This window comes from Rhamphochromis longiceps, linkage group LG19 (genome assembly GCF_057381845.1).
Source record: "Rhamphochromis longiceps isolate RC_006_pf linkage group LG19, R_longiceps_female_GT1.1, whole genome shotgun sequence".
NCBI classification, from domain to species: Eukaryota; Metazoa; Chordata; class Actinopteri; order Cichliformes; family Cichlidae; genus Rhamphochromis; species Rhamphochromis longiceps.
The window spans coordinates 14,894,006-14,914,097 of NC_140575.1; the positions used below are offsets into that span (position 1 = coordinate 14,894,006).

Genomic DNA, 20,092 nt, shown 5'->3' on the forward strand with positions numbered 1-20,092 from the left:
GTGGAGCACATTGTAAAACATGACTCGCCCATGCACACTCCCTCTGGTTTTGAGCTCCGCTCATTTTCAGGAAACTCTCCAAAACCCCCTAATGAGGTAGAGTACAGGGTATGGCGACTTAGAGCTAAACAGGTACTAAATGACTCTACCCTTTCCGAAGGGCAGCAGCGCCGTGTTTTCCTCGATAGCTTGGCTAGCCCTGCTTTGAATGTGGCCCTTTCTATTGGGTCTCAAGCATCACCAAAAGACTATCTCGATGAGCTTGACGAGGCTTATGGCAATGTCACTGGAGGTGAAGAGCTGTATATCCAGTACCTAGAGACTCATCAGAATAGTGGAGAAAAGGCATCTGATTACTTGCGCCGACTCCAGACGTTGCTGCAGGAGGTAGTTGACGGTAATGGCATACCTAGAAGTGATTTTGATGTTCAGCTACTAAAGCAGTTCCTCAGAGGTTGCTGGGATGACTCTCTAATTGCCACTCTGCATCTAAAAGAAATAGTGGGATCTGCACATCATGTTATTCCCACTTTCTCAGAGCTGCTTTTTAAAATCAGAACGCATGAGAAAGAGAGTCAATTAAAAGAAATGCGCAGGAGACGTTACATGAGCGGCACCTCAACTAAAGTGCAGGCTCGAACAGTCGTAGCCACAGATGACGGCAGGCCTTCTGGCACCCTCCCACAGCGCTGGATGCTTGTACCAGAGAGCAACTGGAGGAAAAGAAAAAAAAAGAGGAGTGGAGGAAGTATGTTCGCCCCCTTGTACATGCTTATAACTGTACAAAACATGACGCAACTGGAGAAGCGCCCTTCCTTCTGATGTTTGGTAGAGAGCCACGGCTTCCGATGACACTTGCATTGCTCAATAACTTTTTCCTGTCATTACAACAACAGATTGCTGGGTTAGTGCAATCTCTGTCGGGTGATAGTGACGGGGACGTCACACTTTAAGCAGGGGTGGATGTAACCCAGTGTTAATTTGGTTATCTGATATTGTGTGATATTCAGTATATATGTATATACCTATATTGGGTGTTATAAAATGTTCTTCAATGATTTTGAGTTTTTTTTATTGCTATTGGTTTGCGGCTGCTTTACGACAGTCGACTGTGGTAGTACATCCTAGCGGGAGGGGCTATGAGCTCACGTGGCTTGTAGCTGTGCCAGAGAGCAAGCTGGGGTGAGCTAGCGGGGAATATCGCCTTCTGCAGTAGCCTTGAAAAGGACTATTGTTCGTTCTCCTGCCAGGTAAAAATCTGTTTCGTATGTATATTATACTATTCCATGTGTTATCATGTGTTTGCTATGATGTGATGTGTAGTAATGGTTATTAAGGTGCTAATCGAGGCTAAGCTAGCAAGCTCGGCAATTAGCCGCCATGCTAAGCGGACGTTGGTAGCCAAGTTCGTATGTCACTATGGGGCTATGAGCTCACGTGGCTTGTAGCTGTGCCAGAGAGCAAGCTGGGGTGAGCTAGCGGGGAATATCGCCTTCTGCAGTAGCCTTGAAAAGGACTATTGTTCGTTCTCCTGCCAGACGCTTCGCTGCTGTGCTGCCTTGCTGCTGTGCTGCCTTGCTGCTGTGCTGCCTTGCTGCTGTGCTGCCTTGCTGCCGTGCTGCCGTGCTGCCTTGCTGCCGTGCTGCCGTGCTGCCTTGCTGCCTTGCTGCTGTGCCATTAAAGGACAAGCGGCCGCCATCCCTTCATCCATCCGGACCTTGATTATTTGGACCGAAGTACTCACACACACGCCCGCACTCAGTGCCATACACTCTCTTTATTTTGCTGGCCAGCTAATATCATTTGTTTTTTTTGTTTTGTTTTGTTTGCATTCACAAAGACTATCCAAAGACATTTTGGTTATTGTCAAATAGACACTCTCTGATTACGGACTGAGGAGGTTGTGGTGTTACAACCCCAGGACTGAGAAAAGGGACTCTTTACATAATATATTCACTTGTCTCCTGGTTAGGAAAAGTGACTATTTATGGAAATATTTTTCTTCTTCTTGTCTTTGTTTACATTGTATCCCAGAGAAGTTTTAAGTTGTTCAGGTTGAAACATTTGCATTCAAAGTCGGTTAAGTTTCCTTTGATATATCAGTGTCAAGCTGATGTTTAAGAGGGTATGTTAAGGACAGATGTGCTCCAGTCCATCAATCCTTTAAAGTGCTGGACACCGATGGTAAATTGCCATCAGACCCTAAATAAATTGTCCTCTGCTGTTATCCATATTGCTTCACTCATTCTTTGGTGAGTAGACGTATTGGTTACAGATGGTTTGGAGGTGGCGGTGCTGAGCAAAAGACAGGAGGTGAGGATGCTCAGATTTTTCTGGGAGTGACCAAAATGAACAGGATCAGAACATAAGAAGGACACCTCAGGGTGAACGACTAGGAGACAATGTTAGAGAAGAAAGGCTGAGATGGTTTGGACATGTGCAGAGGAGGGACAGTGGCTATATTGATGCTGAATATAGAGCTGGCAGACAGGAGGAAAAGAGGAAGACTAGAAAGGAGATTCATGGATGTAGGGAAGGAGGACATGTAGAGGTGGTGGTGTGACAGAAGAGGATGCTAGGAATAGGGTGAGATGGAGGCAGATGATCTGTTGTGGTGGCCCTTAAAGGGACCGGCTGAAGGAGGACAATCATCATCCACATCATCCCCTTTAGCGATGCAGTAAGAGACTTTATAACTTCTAATGTAAAAACAGTCATTATTAGTGCAGCTTTAAGAAAAGCTGTTGGCACCATATTATTAGTGGACTAACAGCAAAGCCACAAACCAAGTGTCCGTGAATCCAGTGGGGCATAAGTGGGACAGAAGATAGCCACTACTACTACTAGCTAGTTGGCCTGAAAGCAGATTTCCTTGGCGTTAGTACAGAAGCATTACATTCAAGTTACCTTACATGAAAGAGATGCGGCAGCTGGCGCAGATGTTCATAGCGGTTCAGTTCAGACAACACGGTCGTCAGTGGGGTCATCACCGAGTGAGGAAAGCCCCTGAGGTACCATGTGCGCATCTCAAACAGAGAATGAGTAAGTGAACACTTGAGAAAAGCCACATCTGACTATCAACTACCAACTTCCCCTTCTAATGTTTATGAGGCATATTGTTATAATGAATTATTAAATCAGGTAAAGCCAATGAGGTGGAACAAGCAATTACAAACTCAATCAAAAAGACGCTCAAATCTCAATCTGCACATTTGCATTAAAACAGGTTAGCAGCTGTACGTCATAACAGCGCTCTCTGGTATTCAATTTAATGGACCTGACTTTATTGTCCCACGTGGGCACATTTGTTCTGTAGGGCAAGGTTTAGAAGACAGCTTTGAAGAGGTTTTCAATATCCTTGAAAGTATCATGCCTTTGCTCTTTGTTTCCATCATTAGGCTAATGAGGCCTCTCATAACAAGATGATGATTTGAAGATGTAAAGAAAAAATATTCTTCCCCTGGAAAGCAATTTTCAGTAATGGCTGAGGGAAATAAATAAATAAAACTCTAATTATTAACAGAAAAAAATCTGTGTCAGTTTAAGGTGTTCAAAGCGGTCTCGTGTGTTGTTGGCAGGGCACAACCTCAGGTCCAAAACAGTTGTGAAGCTGCGTAACTTGTAAATAAATACAGAATGCAACTGTGACTATAATAAGGCCATTTTTTATTCCCAAGAGAACATAGAAATTCAATATTTTGTGAAAACGAAGAGCTCAAGTCTAATTAGGTTTAGAAGCAAGACTGAATATAAAAAGAGCATCAAAGAAATAGCCTCTAAAAATATTGGAATGAATTTAGAATAATGTTTTATCACTGTTATGGCATGCATAGGTTCTTTCTCTTCAGCACCCTCTGCTGGTCATAGTGGAAATACTCACCAGCTTTTATTTTGGTGGGGGTTTTCTGTGTTCCTGTGGGTAGAGGAAACAGGAAGCTGGTCGCTTGTTAGCCTGCAGAATATGTTGTTGCTCTTTAAAACGTTTCTGCCTTGGAGAGTTATTGCTTGTGAGTATTAATGTACAACATGTTTACAAGTTTATTTGGTGCATTTCTATTACATAGATTTGTTTAGAAACCAGTTATTTCATGTGCTATGTTTATCTTTGAGGAAGCTAAACTCGCTAAGTTGTATTGTGATCAATACTGAGTCGCTGTTGATTACACATACTATATAACAGTATAGTTCATATCCTAGAAGTGTGTGTAAAGAGGAAAAGACATCTTGTGACATTTACTTTGTGTTTGTTTTTAGTTTTACGGGAAGAAAAGGATGTCAATCATTGAACTACTGACGAAGTAAAAAGCCTTAAACTTACTTCCGCCTCCAATGTTCATTGAAACCGTTAGCTGTCTGTCAAGTTGGGCAAAGGGACGCACAATAAGGACAGAACAGTAAAAAAGCAGCTTCTCAGCAGGCAGAGATAATCAAAGACAGCAACTTCGTCTGCCAGCACGTCTCATCTCTACTACTGCTTACGCTTGCCACACAGCAGCATTGTGGGATGGAGGACACACAAGTCACAAAAGAAATAACGCAGCTGTCGGCTCTAGAGACCAGGTCAGTGGCCTCTATACCATCGAGTGGATCATCAGCCAGTCGAGCCGCTGCTGCAGCTCGTGCTAAACTGGAGGCAGCTCGCGCACGAGCTGATTATGCCAAAATAGAGTCAGAAATGATGATTGAAAAGGCTCGCATAGAAGCCAAATTGAACACTTTACAGTATGAAAAGGAGGTAGCAGCAGCTATGGCTGAAGCCAGCATCCTTGAGGTTGCAGCAGAGGAGTCTGTCAAAACTGAAAGGAAACCAGCCTTTGAAGAGACTGCTGAAAGGACACGGCAGTATGTGGAGCAGCATCTACAGCCAACCGAGAGTGCTAAACCAGAGGAAGAGCATAGAGAGTCAACTGTTCATGAGCTGAAGCCCACGATTCAACCCAGGCAAAGCTTTGGTACTCCATATGTTGAATCTCACTTGTTCAAAATGAGAAACAAAGCCATTCCAACATCAGGGCTATCTCAGGAACCAAAGTCTGGTATTTATCCCCACTCAACACCGCACCCACCAGAGAGCACAAGGGAAAGGTCGCCTGATCGAGTCACACCTCAACTCCTACCAGATGGCAGTGCTCAGGTGGGTGATATAGCAAGGTACTTGGCACGGAGGGATCTTATTAATGCTGGTCTCACAAAGTTTGATGACTGCCCTGAAAATTACTGGGCGTGGAAATCCTCCTTTCTGAATGCAATCAGTGGACTAAAACTCAGCCCCAGTGAAGAGTTGGACCTCCTTATTAAGTGGCTAGGGCACGACTCAGCACGGCATGTGAAAAGAATAAAGACGGTGCATGTCTGTCGTCCTGAAGTTGGACTGGACAAAGCCTGGGAGCGCTTGGAGGAATGTTTTGGCTCTCCAGAGATAATTGAAAAAACACTGTTCGACAGGCTTACAAACTTCCCAAAGGTCAGTAGCAAAGATCCTGTTAAGCTGAGAGAGCTTAGTGACCTGCTGCAGGAGGTTGAGGCAGCAAAATCAGAGGGTTATCTCCCAGGGCTAAGCTATCTTGACACTGCACGTGGTGTCGCTCCAATTGTGGACAAGTTACCACACAATATCCAGGAAAAGTGGCTCTCTCAGGGTTTTAGGTATAAAGTTGACCATAGTGTCATTTTTCCGCCATTTTCCTTTCTCTGTGACTTTGTCTGCAGAGAGGCACAAGCCCGCAATGATCCAGGCTTCAGGCTCTTAGCATCTACAACAGACCACTTTAGATCAGATACTACAGTGAGGAAGACCTATAAGGGTTTGGTCTCTGCTCACAAGACGGAAATATCACAGGGGAAAGCTGGCCAAGACAGCGTGAGAGAGCAAACCTGTGATGTGGAAAGGCAGTGCCCTATTCATAAAAAGCCACATCCCCTCAAGCGCTGCAGAGGGTTTCGCAATAAACCCATTGAGGAGCGTAAGACCTTCCTCAAGGACAATGGTATCTGTTTTAGATGCTGTTCTTCCACTAGTCACATGGCCAAGAACTGTAGCACAACAATCAAGTGTACAGAATGTGAAAGCAGGAATCATATCTCTGCCCTTCATCCAGGACCACCTCCTGCAACTCTCTTTGGTCATGGCGGGGAGGGCACAGAAGAGACAACTCAGCCTGCTATAACATCGACTTGTACCGAAGTATGTGGAGAAGCTCAGAGAGGAAGATCCTGTTCTAAGATCTGCTTGGTAAAGGTTTTCCCAAAAGCGCAGCCAGAGCGAGTGACAAAGGCTTATGTCGTGCTCGATGATCAGAGTAATCGGTCACTTGCCAGGTCAGAGTTTTTTGATGTTTATGGCATAGAGGGGTCAGAGTCTCCATTCACACTTCGTACATGTGCGGGAACAACAGAAATGATGGGTAGAAGAGCTACAGGCTTTGTAGTGGAGTCACTAGACGGAGCCACATCAGTCACGCTGCCGACAATAATTGAATGTAATAACATTCCGAGTAACAGAGCTGAGATACCTACCCCTGAGGTGGCAGCAGAACATGCTCATCTAAGGCCAATAGCCCATCTCATCCCACCACTCGATCACAAAGCTGAGATCCTCCTTTTACTTGGACGTGACCTACTTAGTGTCCACAAAGCGAGGCAGCATAGAAACGGTCCTCACAATGCCCCATATGCACAGAAACTGGACCTGGGATGGGTCATCATTGGTGACGTCTGTTTAGGTGATGCTCATAAGCCTGCAGCTGTGGATGCCTATCACACTAATGTGCTTGAGAACAATCGCCCATCCTATTTCAGACCATGTCCAAATATGGTTCATATCAAAGAGAATTATGGGTCCAAGTCTGAGCGTAAAGCCTTCCCTACCACCGAAACACCTATAGTTAAGGCATGCACTCTTGGAAGCACCATCTTTGATACATCCGAGGACGATAACAAAATCGACCTTTCTATTGAAGACAAACTGTTCCTAGAGGTTATGAAGAGAGAGATGTTCATAGATGACAGCAACAGCTGGGTGGCGCCACTTCCATTTAAGGGACCTCGCCAGTGGCTGCCCAACAATCGCGACCAGGCCGTCAAACGCTTATCCTCTCTTCAGCGCACCCTTGAAAAAAGGCCTGAAATGAAGAGGCATTTCTTTGCTTTCATGCAGAACATATTTGATCGTGACCATGCTGAACTGGCTCCTCCACTTGAGGTGGACAAGGAGTGCTGGTACTTACCTACGTTTGGGGTGTACCATCCTCAGAAGCCGGATCAGATCAGGGTTGTGTTTGACTCAAGTGCAAAGTGCCATGGCGTCTCTCTCAATGATGTTCTCCTCTCTGGACCTGACCTCAATAATAGCTTATTGGGAGTATTGTTGAGGTTCAGACGTGAAACTGTTGCAGTAACCGCTGACATTGAACAGATGTTTCACAGTTTCATTGTAAGAGAGGACCATCGAAACTATTTGCGCTTCCTCTGGCATGAAGACAACAATCCTGCCAATGACATCTGTGAGTATCAAATGAAGGTTCACGTGTTTGGCAACAGCCCCTCACCATCCGTAGCTATATACGGCCTTCGATGTGCAGCAGCTCATGGTGAAGAGGAATTCGGATCAGATGCACGACGCTTCATTGAGAGGGAGTTCTACGTTGATGATGCGCTTATGTCAAGGCCCACAGCCAGTGAATCTATTGATCTAATGAAGAGAGCACAGGAAATGCTTGCCACATCTAACCTTCGCCTGCATAAAATAGCATCAAACAGCTCTGAGGTTCTTGATGCGTTTTCTCCAGATGACCGTGCAAAGGGGCTTAAAGAGCTAAATCTGGAGACTGATGTGACACCTACACAGCGAAGTCTTGGTCTGATATGGGACCTAAAGAAAGACGCCTTTACCTTTCGAGTAGCAGAGACAGTGAAGCCCTTTACAAAGAGAGGTGTCTTAGCTACAATCAGTGGTCTTTTTGATCCCTTAGGATTTGCTTCACCGGTTACAATCCAGGGAAAGATGCTGCTGAGAGAACTTTCAAGTGAGGCCCTAGACTGGGACACTCCACTGCCTAGAGAAAGGGAGGCCGAGTGGGATACATGGAAAGAATCTCTTGTCGATCTCAAGAATGTACATATTCCAAGGACCTACGCTTCTGCTACGATGTCAACAGCAATCAGAAAAGAGTTACACATCTTTTCAGATGCCTCCACTAAAGCCATTGCAGCAGTTGCTTTCCTAAAGACCACTGGCGAAAATCAGAACCATCAGGTGGGCTTCGTTCTAGGGAAAGCAAAATTGGCCCCACAATCTGCTCATACAATTCCAAGACTGGAATTGGGAGCTGCTGTTTTAGCTGCAGAGCTTGCTGAAGTCATCACAAGTGAACTGGACCTAAATCTTGAGGCAGTTGAATTCTACACAGACAGTCGTGTGGTTTTAGGCTATATAAGCAACCAGACGAAGAGGTTCTATGTATATGTTGGCAACAGGGTGCAGCGAATCAGGAGGATTTCAGGACCAAAACAATGGCACTATGTCCCTACGAGCTCTAACCCTGCTGACATAGGCACACGCTCGGTGCCTGCCGCCATGCTTGGTGACAGTGCCTGGCTTAAAGGACCTGCCTTCTTGTTACAAGCTAGTGTTACAAGAGAAGCTGAAACCTATGACCTTGTGGACCCCGAGTTGGATGATGAAATACGCAGCTTTGTCACTCACACGAGTAATGATGGGTCTCTGCTTGGATCGCAAAGGTTCAGACGTTTTTCCTCTTTGAAGAAACTCCTCAAGGCCCTTAGTTTGCTCATTCATATTGCAAAGGTCTTCAAGAGCAAAGATGAAGGTCCCTCTTGCAGTTCATGGCATCATTGCAAACAGTCTCGCACAGCAGAGGAACTGACAAAGGCTGAGATTGTCGTCATCAAAAGTGTGCAGAAGGAAATGTTTGAGGAGGAACTTGCCTGTATTGCTAATGGTAAAGACATACCAAAACACAGCTCTTTACAAAAACTCAGTCCCTACTGTGATGATCAAGGACTCTTGAGGATAGGTGGAAGGCTCAAACACGCCAACATCGACTACAAGGAGAAACATCCTCTCATTATTCCAGGTGGTAGCCATGTTGCCAAGTTGATAGTAGAACACCATCACCAGCGAGTAATGCATCAGGGACGGGTGTTCACAGAAGGTGCAGTCCGTACTGCTGGATATTGGATTACAGGAGCAAGGAGGCTAATCAAACAGATTATCCACAACTGTATCACCTGCAACAGACTTAGGAAGAAAGCAACTGAGCAAAGAATGGCAGATCTGCCTTCTGATCGTATCAGCACCGAACCTCCTTTCACCTTCGTGGGTTTGGATGTATTTGGCCCTTGGTCTGTGGTCACAAGGCGCACAAGAGGAGGCCAGGCAAATAGCAGAAGGTGGGCTGTTCTTTTTACGTGTCTTAGCACACGTGCTGTGCACATTGAACTGATTGAGTCGATGGACGCATCAAGTTTCATCAATTCCCTGCGTCGATTCTTCAGTTTGAGAGGGCCTGTTAAGCAGATTCGATCCGATTGTGGGACTAATTTCGTTGGTGCTTGCCGGGAGCTAGGTTTCACACTGACAGATCCCGACGTGTCAAGCATTAAAACATACCTGGGAGAAGAGGGATGCACCTGGATCTTTAATCCACCTCACTCTTCTCATATGGGAGGAAGCTGGGAACGTATGATAGGATTGTCCCGACGTATCCTGGATGCAATGCTTCTCCAAACCCCGCACTCTCACTTGACACATGAGGTGCTTTCTACTCTAATGGCAGAGGTAACAGCCATCATTAATGCTAGACCTTTGTCTCCTATCACAACAGATCCTGACACACCCTTCCTGTTGACACCTTCCATGCTTCTCACTCAGAAGGTGTGCACTCCTCTTCCCCCTCCGGGAAGTTTTATTGAGAAGGATCTCCATCGACAGCAGTGGAGGCAAGTTCAACACCTTGCAAACACATTTTGGACCAGATGGAGACGGGAGTACTTAGGGACACTGCAAAGCCGGAACAAGTGGCAACGTAACCATGCAAACCTCAAGGTGGGAGATTTGGTGCTCATCAAAGATGCACAAGCGAGGCGCAATGAATGGCCAATGGGACTTGTCAACCAGATCTTCCCGGATAAGGATGGCAGGGTCAGGAAGATTGAAGTGAGGGTCTCAAGAAATGGAACTATTAATACTTACCTGAGACCTGTGTCAGAGACAGTGTTATTGATGTTCCCAAAGGACTGAGAAGTATGTGTGTCATGATGGTAAACATTGTATTCAGATATAATCTGTAAAATCTTGCAGTTTATGATGTTTCAGTTGGTTCATAATGGTATTTTACAATACCAGACGGGGAGTGTTATGGCATGCATAGGTTCTTTCTCTTCAGCACCCTCTGCTGGTCATAGTGGAAATACTCACCAGCTTTTATTTTGGTGGGGGTTTTCTGTGTTCCTGTGGGTAGAGGAAACAGGAAGCTGGTCGCTTGTTAGCCTGCAGAATATGTTGTTGCTCTTTAAAACGTTTCTGCCTTGGAGAGTTATTGCTTGTGAGTATTAATGTACAACATGTTTACAAGTTTATTTGGTGCATTTCTATTACATAGATTTGTTTAGAAACCAGTTATTTCATGTGCTATGTTTATCTTTGAGGAAGCTAAACTCGCTAAGTTGTATTGTGATCAATACTGAGTCGCTGTTGATTACACATACTATATAACAGTATAGTTCATATCCTAGAAGTGTGTGTAAAGAGGAAAAGACATCTTGTGACATTTACTTTGTGTTTGTTTTTAGTTTTACAGGAAGAAAAGGATGTCAATCATTGAACTACTGACGAAGTAAAAAGCCTTAAACTTACTTCCGGCTCCAATGTTCATTGAAACCGTTAGCTGTCTGTCAAGTTGGGCAAAGGGACGCACAATAAGGACAGAACAATCACTATGAGAAGAATTTTATTTAATCATTTATGTTACAATAACATCAAAATATTCAGAAAATTGGAAGAAATCTCTGTGTGCAAGGGACAAGGCCACCGTTCACCCTGCTATCCACACATGCAGGCAGGGACCGCTGGTATGAATGGGCTGACAGGGCTAAGCCCTCCTATCTTTTTCAATAAAAAATAAATATATTTATATAAATTTCAAATAATCTTAGAACAGATTACTTAAACGCTGGTGTAACGAAGTGCAGCAACAACACCAAATAGTCAAAAGAAAAAAAAAAACCCCACAGGATTTAGCTACATTGGCTTATTGACTATGTGCACGTTAGCATATGCTACTTCCGGTGCGGAAACTCCTGTGGGGAGCTTTGTTTCCGGTGTCCTATTCGCGCCCTGTTTACTGTCTAAAACAAGTTAAGCAAATGAATGAATCAAGCGGCGATTTACATGTCTATAGATGTCTCGGGCATTTACCCAATATATCTGTAAATGATGTTCATCGACTTGTCGATATTTTTCCCCCGCGCCTCAGAGAAAAAGAGAAAAGGGATTCAAATGTTATATTTCTCAGCTGTTATGTTCTAAAAATAACCAGCGATAGGTGAAATCAAGTAGCCAATTTTATTTTTTGACGGTGCAAAACGTTTCCTGGACATCGTGGACATACAGTACTGCACTTCAGAGTCACACTGCAGCGATTCTGTACTGTACAGGAGAGACGTCACGGAGGAGATCGTCTGCAGCGATCAGGACGCAGGACACAATGTGATGTAAAAAAAAAGCATGCAAACTTGCACTAAAAAAATCTGTGAAACAGCGAGGTGAAAGGTGAACCGCGTTATAGCGAGGGACCGCTGTAATTTTGAAGGTAAGTCACAACATACCCTTCATAAATACTAATGTATAGAAACCCTTACCAGCAATCATTCATTTTTTGTGTAGCTTTTTTCACGGTTTGTTAACATGCTGTGTAGGTGTGTACTTGACTAGCTGATATCGACATAACAGGGAAACATCTGGTTTGACTATTCTTCACCTGTAGTTTGAATGCTGAACATTTGCCTGTTTAGATCATGAGACCAGTCACTATACAGAGATGTGCTTCTGAATGTGGACGATGTGTCTTCTGCTGCAGTGATGCAGTTCTGCTTGTGTTGAGTGATGTAAACAACTGATCGATCTAAACTCTTTAAACGTCAAAATTGATCATTAGATTTTTTATGACACAGCAGTGGTGAGTGTTCCCACCTTCTGCTCTTTGTAACTTAATGCAATCTTTCCGTTTTCGAGTTTTGGACATGATTTTGGAGTATATCTTCGCAGTAGCGATTGACCGCAAAGTAAAGCTACCGGAAATACACAACCCCATATCCGGTCTCAAACCAGGAAGTTAGCATTGTGTTTTTGTTTTGTTTTTTAATACGTTTTATTGACAAAGCACAAAATACAGATATACAAATACAAAATAGCAAACACAATGTCAGGGGGTTCGTATAAAAAAGCAAAATAGACAGTGATATTGAACAGGGAACATAGGTTTATGGTTTTGACAGCTTTTTGATTTTGAGAATGTTGTATGGTTTTAACATATTGTTTGGTTTCATTTCAAAAGTACCGAAAGGATGGTTTTGCGTTAGAAAATTTCGACTTATGTATATGAAATTTAGCCAATAATATCAATAAATTAATCAAATAAAATTCGTTTGCCCTGTGCATGGGGTACTTAAAGAAACCGAACAATATTTTCTCGTAACAAGGAGAGAACTCAGAAAAGATAAAGGAAACAACAAAAACACAAAATTCAGGAAGTTAGCATTGTCTCGTGCACATAGTCAATTCTCAAAGCATATGCACCGCAGCATCAGCTACCATTCATCTTCATGGAGTAGTGAGTGACAGGCGTCAGGTCACGGCCCCTTAATTTGCTGTTCAGCCCAGAGGCGGGAATTTTGGCGAACGAGTGACAGGAAGCGAAATCAATATGGCGGCAGCGACGAGCGTTAGCATAACCGAAGTGGATTATTTACTTAGTTGTATATTTTCTTCTATATCTTTGGACGAAAAGGTTAAGAGACTGGGACCACATCATCGAAACGATGTTCAAATAACACAAACGACAGAATCGTAAAGTTTGTGTTATGTGGTTTCAACGAAAGGACTAGCTAACGGAAAGCAGGAATTCACTTTACTGTGTCCCATGCCTGCTTTTTGGAGGAGACACAGCTTGAATTCAACAAGGAATTGTGGATTTGAAGCATTTATCTGACAAAATTAGGAAACACGAATGAAGCACAAGTCACATTGGAAATAGGGTAAAGTTAACATCGCCTGCCACCTGGATGAAGGACACCGCATTGCTTTAGACTCTAAAGCACTTGGTGTCGTTTGACTTCAACGACAGGGTGATTAACATGTTTGCATCCCAGAAAACTCGATGTTGTGATCTTCACTTTAAATAAGGTAAGCCGACCCCCTCTCCCCTTAAAATAGGGTAACATACTTCTTTCCTGTTGCCTCTTACTCATCTTTAAAGATCAATATTTTCCTGCTGTAGATACCAACTCCTTTTGTTGGTGATGTGTCATTTAAGTCAGTATGTTGTAAAATAGTTGTGACATTGTAATTGTAGTCTATTGGCAGATTTTACATTTTTAAGTACATCCCTGGCAAATTCAACAGAATTTGAATAGATTTTCCTGGCATTCTGCTCATTCAGCCGTCATTCCATCCTTCTTGCATATTTTGTTTTTCTAAAAACAAAAAAAGGGCTAATGTGCACAGAAACAACCTAGTCAAAAGGTGTGTGAGAGTGTGTGTGCCTGGGAATATGGGTATTCCTCTATATAGTTTTGTTAGTGTTGCTTTGACAAGGTCTTGTGGCTCTAAAGTGGCATCAAGGATGTGATGTCAATATATATATAAAATAATATATTATTTTACAGTAATCAGGCTATATTTCACAAATGCAGTAACATCTGCAAACAGCAGTTCTGGGCGCTTGTGGTAGTTTATTTGACCTGTAAATTTACAGGTGCATTGTGGGATTTCTAACAGTTGTGACTGGAGGCATTTCCAGTGGCAGGAAGTGACTTATTTGGTTCAAATGTTATTTCAATATTTTACTCTTCATGTTTTTCTCTCTTCTCAAAATGAAAGAAATCAGAAGAATAGTGTTTCTGTTGGTCTGAATAAATGATAGCTTCATGCAAATGCGTTTATGGAGACGCTTGTTTATCTTCCCCTCAACTTGTAATTTCAGTGGCTGTTTGAGAGTGAAAAACTCCACTGTGCATGGGGAGGAACTACTGAGGAGTGGAGGAGAGACAGGTGAGCTATTTTATTCATAAAATGTTGTGTGAACAAACAAAAAAAACCACAGAAAGCAGATGTTGTGGCATAAGAACAGAACAGGGAGAATAATCCCAGCTGTTGTTTCCCACACCAGCAGCACTAAGCATGTTGTGTTTGGGCCACACAGTTTAGTTAACTGCTCTGCACTGCAGAGCTGCTTACTTCATGCTTTTCCTAATTTGACCAGCTACACCGTCAGCAATCTAGGAGCCGTCTTTGATGTGGAGTTTTACAGGGATTCATCCCATGTGAATGCATAAATCTTGGAAGAATGCACTTTGATGCATTGTTTCTGTATTTTTCGTCTTTAAACGAGTCTTCTTCCATGCACGGGTTTGATAACCACCGTCAGAGGACACAGTGACAAAGTTTTGCTTCCGGGCGGGGGCATGGCCTCTATTGGACAGAGGGGGTTGTTCCATTTCAAATCAACCAAGCCTTCTGCTTGACCATCGATTTGCATAAATAATTTTGAACATTTATGATTGCTGTGAAATTTTGGCTTCATATATCAAATAGTTTTCAAGATAGATTATTTTGAAAAGTTGTTTATTGACACACTTCCTGTTTTTCACACATTGAAATCTGAGGCAATGCTCGAACACGAATATTTGAGAAACTATTAAAGATAAAAGCCTGAACATTTCACTGGTCTCTCTCACCATCAACGAGAATCAGGATCTGTAATTTGGGACAGACACTACAAAAAAAATGTCTCAGTACTGGCTAGTTAAAAGATGGAAAAGTTCCATATTTGATCACACACTGATTAAAAAAAATGTTTAAGTGTTGAGATGATCCAGAAGTGTGCCACAGCAGCAGCTTTTCAACCAAAACACACCACCTGGGAGCCTGTGACTCACTGTACCCACTGAGACTGTGTACACTCTGTAATTAGTGTATTTTAAAGGCTCGTTATTGGTCATGCTGTGATAGTCAGTAGTGTGTATGAACAGATCTGTGTGTTTGAACCTTCTATGTGAATTTATTTGTACACAAAAAAGACAAAAAACCTTAAGTAAGAAGCAGTGAGATCTTAAATCAGTTAAATTAAATTCTTAGCACATGAAAATTACAGTAATTTAAAAAAAAACAGAAAAGTGCAACAAAAAACCACTTCCTGGATGTAATCACTTATGGGTGTCTTCTTATAATTGCAGTGTTTCGCAGCTTGGGCTGATGGATCCAGGTAAAAGTCTCATCGAGATTTAATTTTCCAAGAGAGACCTGGCCGTCATGGAAGCAAAGGTTACAACAAATACAACATATAAACAGAAGAAGCGAGCACAATTTAAAGCAAAAGTACGTTTCCAGTTTTACTGGGAAACTTGTGAGTATTTTTCAAAGATCAACCCCACACTGCTCTCAGGGACTATTTGTGTAGTTGTGGAAAAGTTGTGACACTGAACTGGTAACATTTACAACTGATCCTGATAATTATTGTCACTAATGTTTATATTGCTATTTTGAATAATCTCATCAATGTTTATAAAGCATGCTTTTATCCTTTGCTTCTTATTCTATTTTTCTTTTACTCTTACTGCATTGTGGGTTTCAAATGATAAAGCCTTCCCTGTCTGCTTAGACTTGAATCTGCTGTAGTCACTGTTTTATCTGTAGGGTAGGTGTGCAGAGAACTTAATGTGTGCCCAGCCTAACCCTCCTTTACTTTTTTGTGCTCCCAAATCCATACGCTGGTAACACTTACATCTCTTTTAAAAACCTGCAGCCGACTCCTTGGACCTGGGGAGCGTTTCGTGTCAACACGTCTAAGAAAAGAGACAGTGCAATGCTGCAGTGTTTCATTCTTCACTGTATTCACCTTGCTTGTTTCTTCAAAAATGTTGGTATCGCAGTCTCTGTTGCTTGTTGAAGTATTTTGTGCATGAATGCTGACAGATTTTGGTACCTGCTCAAAGAAGGTCAAATAAAGCTTTCCAACATGGTTTTTGCTCTTCGTTCTGTTGGCCACAAACTTATTGAGTAACATACTTGGTTAAGAAGAAAAAAAAAAAAAAAAAAAAAATCTTGATTTCGTTCATTTATTTATTTATTTATTTAATTTTTATTTTTTCTAAACACCACCACCACCACCCCCCCAGCTTGATTAAAGCAAGTTACTTATATTAGCTATTCAGATCAGCTGGACACCAATGGTGCTCATAAACATCACCAGGACACTAACCACAAGAAGATAAACTACCTAAGCCAAGGAGGTGACGAGATGTCAAAGCACGTGTTTCCTGCCAAGACATGAACAAGTACACCTACCTTCTGCATCTTCCACCAAAGTTGATTGTTACTGCCTGAATCCATAGGGTGACCTGAGCCTGAGAAGTGGTGCTAGAGCACAGCCACAGGGGGGGATACAACAGGAGGATGGTTTGTAGGTTCCAGTTCCATCTTCAGCTTCTTAGACTTCCTCCAAGATAAAGATCTTCTGACTCGCTTTGTTCTTCTGAGTGGGGGGGTTGTGATATTACCCCCACTGTTCTGGCGTCCTGACTCCTCCTTGCCGTAGCATATGTAGCACTTTCTAGGTCTAGGACCCTACTGGATACAGACACCCCAGGCAGGAATCGAACTTGTGACTCCCACTACAAAGATGTGTAGTCTTACCACTACGCTATCCAGCTGCTGTCCATGAATGTATCTATGGTCCCTCCTAAAGTCCAAGGGCCCTGATGTCAAAATTTTAGACCCCCCCTTTATGTAAGCACATACACCCAGGCTTTCTGCTGTGTAGCTCGGGGCAAGAGACCAAAAATGATCAGTAAAGTCTTCCTTGCAGGATCCAATAAAGAGCAGTCATGTCGGAGGTGATGTGATGACATCTGATAAACAAGAAGTCAAGCTGCTGCTGTTTGAACTAGCTCAAGGTGATATACTTGTTTTATAGTGCTATGCTCTCACTTGTATTCTGTATGCTGCTTTTGCTTCAGCTTATTTTTTTTTACCATCTCATCTTCCCAAGGTCAAAACTACTCGAGGCTGAAATTGAAATTGTCACAATATTTTAAGTATTACTATTCGAAATGTAATTTGAAACGCACGTTGAAAAGCTTGTATCCAACCTGAACTTTAAATTAGGTTTCTTTTTAAAGAATAAATGACAGGAATGCATGGATCTGGACTGCTTTTTATTATTGGGTCAGGCTGCTGCTGCTGCTAGTGTTGTAATGGGGTGGGGGATATTATCCTGGCACACTCTGGGCATCACAGCCTACCTGAGTACTGTTGCTGACCACGGTGAACATCTTCTGACAGCTGCTTCCAGCAGGACAACGAACAATGTCATAAAACTGAAACTGTCTCATGAACATGGCAATGTTCACGGCAGTGTACTCAAATGTGCTCCACAGTCACCAGATCTTTTGGTAAGTAACTACAAACGATTATGAGGCTGCAAAATGAATACAAATGGGTTCAAAGAGACAAAATGAGCACAGATGGAAAAACAGTGCAAAGTAACACAAAATGAAACAAAGAGACTTAATAACCTTAAAGAGATGCACAACAACAGCAAGGCTAAAAACTCATTTCATCTTTTAGTCTAGGTGAATTCTCTCCTGTTGTCCCAAAACTCAAGACATACTCTGGCACCTCAACAAAGACTCGAGCGTGGCTCTCATGCGGAGATGCCCGGCATTACTATGTGGCAATGACTTGCAATTTTTGCAATTGCATTTTTTTTCTTGCTGTGATCAAACACAGAAGATATAAAAAAACATGCTAATTAACGACTTTCATGTAGTTTCTCACCCAGTTTGTGAGGTTAAAAGGAACCCTGGTGCTTTTGTCCAGCTCAGTTTGGTGAAAACCAGAGCGACTGGTCTGCACCACCACCAAGTTTGCACTTAGAGTTGGCAGTGATTTTGAAATTAATTCTACAATTAGTTTTTCAGAACGGTGTTTTGCACACTAATCTGTCAAATGGAGATTGTTGTCATCACATGTAGGCGACCTAATGGTCTTTGTTAGTCTTCCTGGACCTGGTAACTCCAGCAAAGAGCGTCTGAGCCAGACGGATCTAATATAAGCTGCTTGACATCTCTGGCCACTTCATGACCTTTTAATGTCTTCTATTCCGTTTCTATTTTATAATTCAGGAACACAGCAGTACACTAAAGGGAGGTGTCATTAAGGTGTTCAGTTTGTAGGACGACTGGCTTTTGACTCCATCTACTGGTCATTTGCTTGGCTCTCATGTTTATATGTATATACTGTATCTCCAGGAAGTGAAGGAAATAAAAGAAATATGCAGTAACGATATGCAAATCGGAAGTCACTTCAAAGGAGAGCGCGTGGAGTAGGCAGAATAAAAAATCAAAAATAATGTCCGATCCTGGCGAGCGAGACCAAAGACTTGAGTGTGCTCTCATACTGAGCGGTCTGCCTTTCCTCAGGTGACACTTCTGCATTCTCACAGCAGACATCACAGAGGAAACGCAGCAGTTCTCTTCCCCCTTTGCTGTGCTGCCGCGTGCCCTGCTCCACCCGCCAACGCACCATCAAAAATTCAACAAGCATGGCATGGAACCAAAAGTGGAACATGGCTCGTGGTGAGGGGGGAAAGGCACGGAGGAAGAGATTAGCACTGGAGAGGTGGGGAAGGGGGTCTTACAGTCAGAGTAATGTATTAACAAAACCCCGCGGTGAGCAAAGCCGGTGACATGTGGGGAGGTTTTTTTTCCCCCCTCACAGACATCAGTGGAAACTAGTAGGAGTTCAATTACAAAGAGTCTTACAGGAGCACTCATTACCTCCTCCAAAAATCCAGAGGTGAAGCAAATTACTGCCTCAAGAAAGGAAATGTATTAATGCAGATACCATTACAGCTCTGATTTAAACCATGTGAAGCACTTAAAAGCATCAGACACTGCTCCTGTAACACCTGACTGACATTTCCTGGAAAAGTATCAACACAAAAGATGCATTTCATAGATCTGAGAATGAAGTGCTCGTGAGTCAGTGGCTTTTAGACACGAAAAAAAAAAAAAAAAAGCAGTGCTGCCCTTTCATTTAAAGCAGGGGTGTCAAACTCAAATACACAGTGGGCCAAAATTCAAAACTGGAACAAAGTCGTGGGCTGACAATATTTATTGAAATATATTTATTCCTCCAGATATAAGAATGAATCTTTTCTTATGGACTCAAACACGTTTTGCTGAAAAACTGAATATGGAACAAGCAAAGCTTAATACTAAACAATATATATATTAGCTGTATAATACCAGTAGGCCAGCTCTGATAGTAATTTGGTATGGCTTCGCAGGCCAAATGTAATCTATGATTTAAAGGGTAAAAAAAAAGGGCTTTGTTTCTTAAACTGGATCCAATTGTGAACCAGTCCGTCTAGAGGCAGGTCTAGACACCAAAGACAGCAGAAATGACATCCCTCCATCAAGTCCTGCTGGCATCTTGGGGTCTTGAAACAAGATATGAAATATCGGCGACTGAACCCATAAAGTCATCTGGAAACTGTTTAAAGATTTTAGAGCTGAGGGATATTTTCCCATGGACTTCTATTAAGCTGCCTCATGTGACATTATGTGGACATTGGATGGAGGATACAATGAAAGCTGTTTAACAGGGAATCACTGAGCGATCTGTAGGCCTGGATTACTGGGACATTAGCAATCAGTTTCCCAGCTACCACTCATAACCAGTTGGGGAAAACTCACTTTTTCTCTCAGGACTGGTGGTTGTGATTTACAATAAAACTCCTAAAGCTCATGGACCAGGTAGCCTACCTTTAAGCTGTGTAAAATGAACAGA

General features: G+C 42.7%; 1 long non-coding RNA gene across 3 annotated transcripts; it reads left to right on the plus strand.

Annotated features, from left to right (window-relative positions):
- Positions 1 to 299: 299 nt before the first annotated feature.
- LOC146646426 (uncharacterized) lies at positions 300 to 16,306 on the plus strand. Of its 3 annotated transcripts, XR_014908818.1 has the most exons (5): positions 300 to 1,250; positions 11,677 to 11,831; positions 14,223 to 14,290; positions 15,475 to 15,616; positions 16,044 to 16,306. It is a non-coding gene; the product is annotated as an uncharacterized LOC146646426 (long non-coding RNA). The 3 variants fall into 3 exon arrangements; XR_014908816.1 differs by lacking the exon at positions 11,677 to 11,831 and having other exon boundaries at positions 305 to 1,250; XR_014908817.1 differs by lacking the exon at positions 300 to 1,250 and having other exon boundaries at positions 10,959 to 11,831.
- Positions 16,307 to 20,092: the final 3,786 nt, after the last annotated feature.